This window comes from Eurypyga helias, unplaced genomic scaffold (assembly GCF_000690775.1).
Source record: "Eurypyga helias isolate BGI_N326 unplaced genomic scaffold, ASM69077v1 scaffold3488, whole genome shotgun sequence".
In the NCBI taxonomy this organism is placed as follows: domain Eukaryota; kingdom Metazoa; phylum Chordata; class Aves; order Eurypygiformes; family Eurypygidae; genus Eurypyga; species Eurypyga helias.
In genome coordinates, this window is record NW_010267373.1 from 45,112 (window position 1) to 52,888 (window position 7,777).

The window sequence follows — 7,777 nt, forward strand, 5'->3', positions numbered from 1 at the left end:
AGGTGTTTTGATTAAGTGAGCTTTGCCTCCTTCTCAAGTACCAGAGGACATCTGAATTATTTTTAACTGTTTTCACTTGCCTTTTTTTCTGACCACAGGAGGCTCAACAAAATATGTCAAGAAGTCTAACATACTGTTTGCTGTTAATACTTTTCCTCCTCTTTTTTACTAGACTGTGCTGCTACAGGAAAAATAGTCCACAGCCATGCATCTTGGGAGAAGCCAGCTATTGTATCAGGACAGGTAGCAATATTTTTGTTGCCCCTAAGGTATTGATAATCATGGAATACTTTGTAAAAGTAGCAGAACAGAAAAAAGGAAAGTATTTTTTGAGACATACACAACACATACAAAAAGGTGATCCAGCAAAGTATTTATTTGCACTTTTAAAGGACTGCATCAAATCTTTGATTTCAGTAGTTTGATGCGTACTGAAAAGCAGTTGGCCTGGTTTTGGCACATGTCGAACAAAACAGCTGTGCAGGAATTAAACAGAGATCAAGGCTTCCTGTCCTTATCAACTCCCTACACCCACATTTGTGGTCAATTAACTTTTTGGAACACTTTTTTACACTAAACAGATTTAAAGTTTGGCATTTTTAGATATAAAGCATTTTAATTTATAGACTTCATTGGGATATTTTTTTTTTGTAACTGAGATACTGCACAACTCCTCCTTTCAGAACCACAGAATAATTTAATTTGGAAGCGGCCTACCCACATAAAGCAAGGCAAACTTTCAAGTTGGATCTAACTTCAAACTTAGATGAGATGCTGGGGGTCAGTCACATCCAGCCGAGTTCCAAGTAACCCCAATGACAAGGACCCAACAGGAAAGAGAGAGGCACGACACAATCACCTGAGCTTTCTTTTGTGAAGAGTCTTGCCCACTACCAAAGAACAACCTCAAAACTTCTAACACAAAACCACAGTCTTCAGTCTCACACTTAAGTAAAAAAAGTAGTTTTAAAAGTAACAGAACTTCCTTATTCCTTGGCATTAGTAGAAATTCAAGGTAGAAAAGAGTAACAAAATTCTCAATTTCTATTTCAGTGAAAGACCTTTTATATTCAGGTCTCATCTCTAATCTCTTCACAGGGTTTTTTTGTCTATTATCTTGCTGGAGACTGCTCTACAGCTTCCTACACCTTGCTGACTTTTTCCAGTCACCAACTTCTACCTTTGTTTTCCAAATTTTCACCCCTTGGCTCCTAATCAACAGTTCTATGTAGTACTTTAATTATTAGCTTTCTTCCTTTGCTATTTGTTGACTTTTATTCCTCTCACAAAGCCACTTTCAAACCCAGATTCAGAACGATAGGCAGAAGGTTTATAGCTCCTCCAGTCCCTGGATAATGACCATCTGTTGCAAGCTCCCACCAGTTTTTCCATCATAACGAATATACCACATGTAGAGGCAAAGTGACCAACAGCTTCCCAGGTACTTAAGATCAGTGGGCACACAGACAGGCAGTTCACCTTCACTCCATGACCTGACACCTCAACGCATATGATCCAAGAGTTTGCTGCTGTATCCTCACCTAAAACAACGATGAACTGTGCCACTCCCAGCAGCTTCACCATCTGTGTGTTGGTCCAGCTCATTTCTCCCTACAGTACCTAAAATGCATTCTGTGTCCCATTTAAGCAGAGAGCTGGTGGGTATCTTTTGAAAGAGGAGAACAAGTCAGAGCACAACCTGAGGGCTGGGAGGGTAGCCAGGCTAGCAGCCAGCAGAGCTCACCACGCCACAGGTGTGCTGCTTGGGAAGGATTCTGAAACCAGACCTGCAAAGGCAAGACAGAGATGTTGTTTCAACCCTGGTAAGAGAAAGCACAGTGGCTGAATAATATCACCATGGATCTATGAAAGGAAAAGTGACTGTACACGTGTCTACCTGCAGTTTGCTTAGTTGGGTTTAAATGGGCATTATACATAGAATGAGATGAAGACTCAAATTCCTCAAGGACGTAAGAACCTGATGAACAAGGGTGCACAGAAATTCAAGGGATATTCTGTGTGAGGCAGATGAGAATCATCTGTTTAACTCCAGTTCTTTTTGACTTGGAGCATGGTGTGTGAGCGACACCAGTGTCCTCTGAGATGACTGACACAGTAAGCACTGAGTGGAGCTCCACACATACTCCAGTTTCCATGTTATCATGGAGCCATAAAGGTGCCTAGGCTTCCCATGTTCACCGAGCACTGCCTCCAGAAGATGGCCAAGTATTGCAGACTGATGCCACGGGTGCTGCAGGCCACTTTCACAGTATCACGTTCCTTTTAATATTACAGACAAATCTCAGCTCGAGAACCTTCCTCAAGACTCCTCAGCTAGATAGAAAAGGTTACACTTTTTGCAGAGTCATGTGAGTTGGAGAGCACTCCATGCAATTTAGATAGGCACAAAAAGGTTTTCTTTCCTTTCTGAAAAAAACCAATATTTGCAGAATCTATTTACAGATTATTGTAAACAAGCTCAGAAATAGAACATAATTGTACTCTGTGTTCTAGTGAAGTTGGACTGCTCTATTTTGTGGTGGTGCTTCCTCCCTAAACATGATGCATCATGTTGCTGATAAGCTTTAAGGTTTTCTTTTCACGTACTCTTAAGACATACCGTACCTGAAGCTGAAAATACAACAAAACCTGGCTACTCCACATAAATAAACCTCCAAGTCCCAGATTACTGCCCACTTTTTGAGCCCTCGCCATGAAAATGCATGATCCAAAAACCAAACTGCAGCTGATGGAAGGCCTCTGTGGGCTTTTTGCACAGCTCTGAATGCAGTGGCGCCTGACTGGCTCTCAAGGGGGTACTCCTACAATTCCTACTTTTGGGAAACCTATTGGTGTACTCTGCTGTATACCTGGAGGGCATCTGGTGTTCATCGATTCATTTTTCCCTAGCCCCCTTCTGTCCGAGCAATACACACCAGTTCTTTTCATCTTGTGCTGCTTTGTCAGCTGCTCCATTCCGTACACTAGACTTTTAAACAACAAATGTGAAATAAAGCAGGTCAACAGATATTTCAGAAGCACATCAACATCTTCTTAGTGTTACCTTCTCCATCTCTGGTTTCAAAGTTTCACACAGTTTCACAAATGAAAACGACGCTTGAAGACACAACAGTGGTTGGTGGTCATATTTAAGGATTCCTGGCCAAGTTGGAGACTAGAGATGGGAAACAGAAGGAATCCTATTCTTAGATAGTTATTAATGGAAAAATGGAATTAAACCACGACAGTCAGAAGTGGTATTTGAAAGCTTTCAGGACAAGGGGTTTTTTTCAGGTTTGGGGAGCAGGAGGAAGGTGGTTGTTTTGGGTTTTTTTTAAACAGAAAGGCAATAAAGGGATTTAAACCAGGAAATAAGTTACTAAGAACATTTGGGGAAAAAAAAAATACTTATGAGATTAAATTTCAATTTTTCAATTGTACAATAGAGCAAATTAGCAGCTAGCTAGAGAGTCAGAAGTAAATATAACTTCTTGTCAAGTGACATAAAGCCACAAGTTGTTCTGCTCTTTTCAGCAACAGCCAACTGCAAACAAGAAGGGAGAAAAGCTCCAGTTGTGATGTGTGTCCCCATTACAACTGAAGCAATCCCCGATACAATCTTCTTAGACAGCTGATCCAAATGAGCATCAAGATGCTCCTCCCCTCTAAATTTATTTTAAAATTTTCACAGGAGGGAAATCAAATCATCCTACGAATGCTTTTGGCTGATACGATGCATAAGGTAGCTCTACCTGCAACGGGGTAAAACACCACCTTTCTTGCTCTGGCAATACAGTAAGAATTCCTGAAGGAAGAACAACCCCACAGTCCTCCTTCGTAGAACTGCTGGGCCGGGGAGGGGGGGAAAATGGATGACATTTATCATATCAAGAATCTCACTCAAACATTAAAGTTATAAAGGTCCCAAGGGAACCAGAGTGCAGCAGCTGATCAGCTTCTTCCAGCATTCGGCCTGACTGGTATAAAACACTGGTGAACCGATTTACTCGTGGATAAGCACATATTTTTGCTGCTTTGTCATGTAGTAGCAGAATTCAGATGTTTCCAGTCAACTCCCAGAAGAACAGGATGGGAAAGTAATGGTTAAACATCTCACGAAAACTACCCAGACTTCCACTTAAAAAAAGCAGTTACAATTTAGTTCACCAGTTTTATTCCTTTTTGGATGTGAGACAAATGGTTACTCATGTCTAGGAGGTTTTTGGTAATATATGCCTTCTAGTGATAGCTTCTCATCAGAAGGTCTAATGGGATTATTTGAACTTGTTAATTAACTACATACAGCCATGAAACCCACACCTGTAGCTGATAGTAGTTGTATTCTTTTTTTTTTTTTTAAATACAGTGCAAAACACCCAAAATAACAATGTGTTTATGAAAATCAACTTCCTTTGAACACAATGTGTTTGCCTGCCTTTGATTCCTACACAGATGGTTGCTTTAGGATTAGCTACACATTTTATAATACTGACAAACGTTAAAGTTCAATGCTACTGATTTTTACTGAACATTCCTAATGTACAGTGCATTCAATGTAATTGAAGAGAAGGAATAACAATACAAAGAATACACCTAAGCAGCCCTCAAATTCTAACAAGACCCTCATTTACGAAGCAGCATATAAGAAAATTGTTAACAACCTACAGAAATAGACTGTATTTTGAAATGAAGAACTCACAGAACGCTTACTGACCTCCCACAATTCACTAGGCACTATTTACACTAAAATAACACACACACAAATTCAGATTCAGGTCTCTCTTCTGTGTTACAAAATTTCTATTTTAAGCCTATGCAGTCTCTTCCAACAGCAAATTTTCCATTATTCCTTACTGTTCTTCCACTCTCCACACAAATTAAGGCTGGGTTTCTTCGGAAAATGGTAAATCAGACAGCTACCAAACACCGAATTGCAGCTAAGCACGACAGTTCAGGCTATCACACTCCTTCCAGAGCGACTGAATTCTGACCTTCGCAGCATTTCTGAGGTACTCTATGTTTAAACACTTACTCGCCACAGAAACCCAAGAGAATGGTGAGTATTCCACACTGCTGAAACACAGATGTCACAGACTTACAGGACCTCCATGAGAAGCTGGAGGGGGATACAAGGATGATGCTCTATGGGACACGCTAACAGACTAGTTGAAGGAAAGCAGTAAAAAGGGAAGGAAAAACAGATTTCAAGGAGAAACTCCTTTTAATGTCAACTTCTTTCCCCCCCCCCCCCCAAGTTATGTCAGCACTAGGGATTGTTGGTATTTCAGCCAGGCCTAATATACAAGTGGACTGGGCCTGTTTGTGTTGCATTTTGAACATGTGTGAAAGCACTACTGACTCTGGAAATACCAGAGAAAAAATGCTGCCCAAATTATAACTACCTACAATAAGCAATTTTGTATATGAGTTGGCACTTTATAAACTAAACACAGCATCAGCTCCACAAACTGTGTTCGCATATAAAAGAACGTTTTTCTTACATTTTCACAAGTCAGCTCTGATGACTGTATGCCAAATGGAAACGCCAATCTCTTCCACAGAATGCTAAATCCTACAGGTTATATTCCAACGGGATTTATCCAAAATCTGAAATTCCAGCATGTAGTTTTGGTGCAGGTTCTGGGTAACTACCACAAGAGTTTTAAAGACAGGCCTCTTGTACATAATCATCTAAAACTCCAAAGCACTTCTACAAATCTCCTTTTCCATGGCCCACATTTGAGGAGATTGGAAGCTATTAAAAGGTCTCAAGAAACAAAACAAGCATGAAACATCTAGTGTTAACCATCCAAATTTCCATGACAATGGCTTCAGTGAGCTCACCTCACTGGTACTACAGCAGCAGACCAATGGTCCAGTGAACTAGAGAGGCAACTCTTAAGATTTAATAAGATGTGTGTTTATTTCAAGGAGCTCTGTAACCATACAAAACCTCAGAAATGTTTGACTGAAAAAGAAAGGGTCTGTTTAGTCAGGCTCAGCTCTGCCATTTCCAGTAGCAGGTAGTGTCCCTGCATTAACTATGTGCAGGAAGTCTCTTCTCCCCAAACCTGCAATTTCACAGAGTACCTGTACCTGAAAATCCTGTTTGGTTACTGTGTACCAAAGGTTCCCCCTGGAAAAAAAACATACGTTTTTGATTACAGTGATGATGCTGTAAAGGCACAAAGAGAAACATTCACATGTCCAAAGCCAGCAACTTTTGAGCTGGGAAGAAGCTTCCAGATATTTCAGCCAAGATGTTTTGGTTTTTTTAAACGTGACCATCAACATGTGTGCTTAGATTCATGCTGCCCTGAGAATGGAAGCCAATACCTGTTTTTTACTCTCTCTTCACAGCACTTAAGTTAATGACAGCACAGACACTCTACACAAACCCTTCAGGCCTGAAATTCTCAGAAAGCAGTAGCTAAAAGGTTAACATCCTGACAAAACAAAAATTTTCAGATGGACCCCCATTCCTTGCATGAGGGCCATCTACAGGATAGCCACGTGTATGCCCCCTGTCCAGCTTCTCTAACTGGATTCTCAAGTACTATATAGGTATGACTACTTCACTATTTTAATTTGGACCAGGAACGAGTTGGACAGTGGATTCTCCCAATCCACTTCTTGTGCCACAGACCGCACTGTGGAGCTGTCCCAAAGTGCCTGAATTGACGCCCACTTAAATGGAACTAAACCTTCATTGTGTGATACACTTCCCTGCAAACAGGCCTTCAGTTCACAGCACCAAATTAGTCCTCGTCCAAAGTGAAACCCGCTTCCCTGAGCCGGTATTACCAACGTGTCCTCAGCACCAGCCGCCCCCCTTGACCAACCTGTTGCTGTATGGCTACCGACGCAGATGCAACCGAAAGGGGCTTTCAGCCAGCTTTCACACACCTGGCCAGCTGATCCGGCAATACTGTCTGAATTTTGGGAACTAGCAGACACAAGAGAAAAGAGGTAGCATAGTATTTATGAATTAATTCATCTCAGGACTGTTCTTGTAACTTGGTTAAAAAGTAAGAATATCCAAAACCAATTCAGATACAACTCAGCACAAATAACTCAGTGATGAAACTAATACACATGGCTAATGTCATTCCTTGCCTCTTCTTCAGCTTTCCGAGTTCCAGCTGCTCTTCCCAGCTCTACTGCCTCACCTCCCCAGACAAATCAGAAAGCAAGCTCCTATTTGGGCACATCTCTTGACATATTTTGCATATCTTTACTGATATGTAAAATACTAACAAAATGGAGGGTGAGATTTTTTTTTTTGCCTCAGTCATTGCCACCCATGAGTATTTCAGCTCCAACAGTTAAACTGTAAAGGCTTCTAATTTAAAACAAAGAAATAAAATAGCCAAACTGCAATCCAATTAACTCTACTGAAGATTTACTTGCTAAGTCAGAAGTCAACCTCTGTACGTCATACATAACCTCAGCTCCTTCAAATTTAAGAAGTCTTTTAAACCATTTTATTTTAAAATCCTACGTATTTATTAGCTGGCACAGTAAAAACGTTCCAACATCCCTTTAAAGAAGAGGTTTCTCAGAAATACCGCAGCTTCTATATTCAGGATGATGGGAAATTACAAACTGGAATGGTCTTGCAGCTCTGAGCTAATCTCTGAAGAAAAAAGTGCTTTGCCCAACTTTTCCCTTAAAGATATTTCTGCTTGGGGAACCCAGAACCAAACTGCTGCTTTTGTGTTCCCAGAAACCCCCCTAATGCACATAAAAGACTGTTTTACCATAGCAGCCTTCCAAA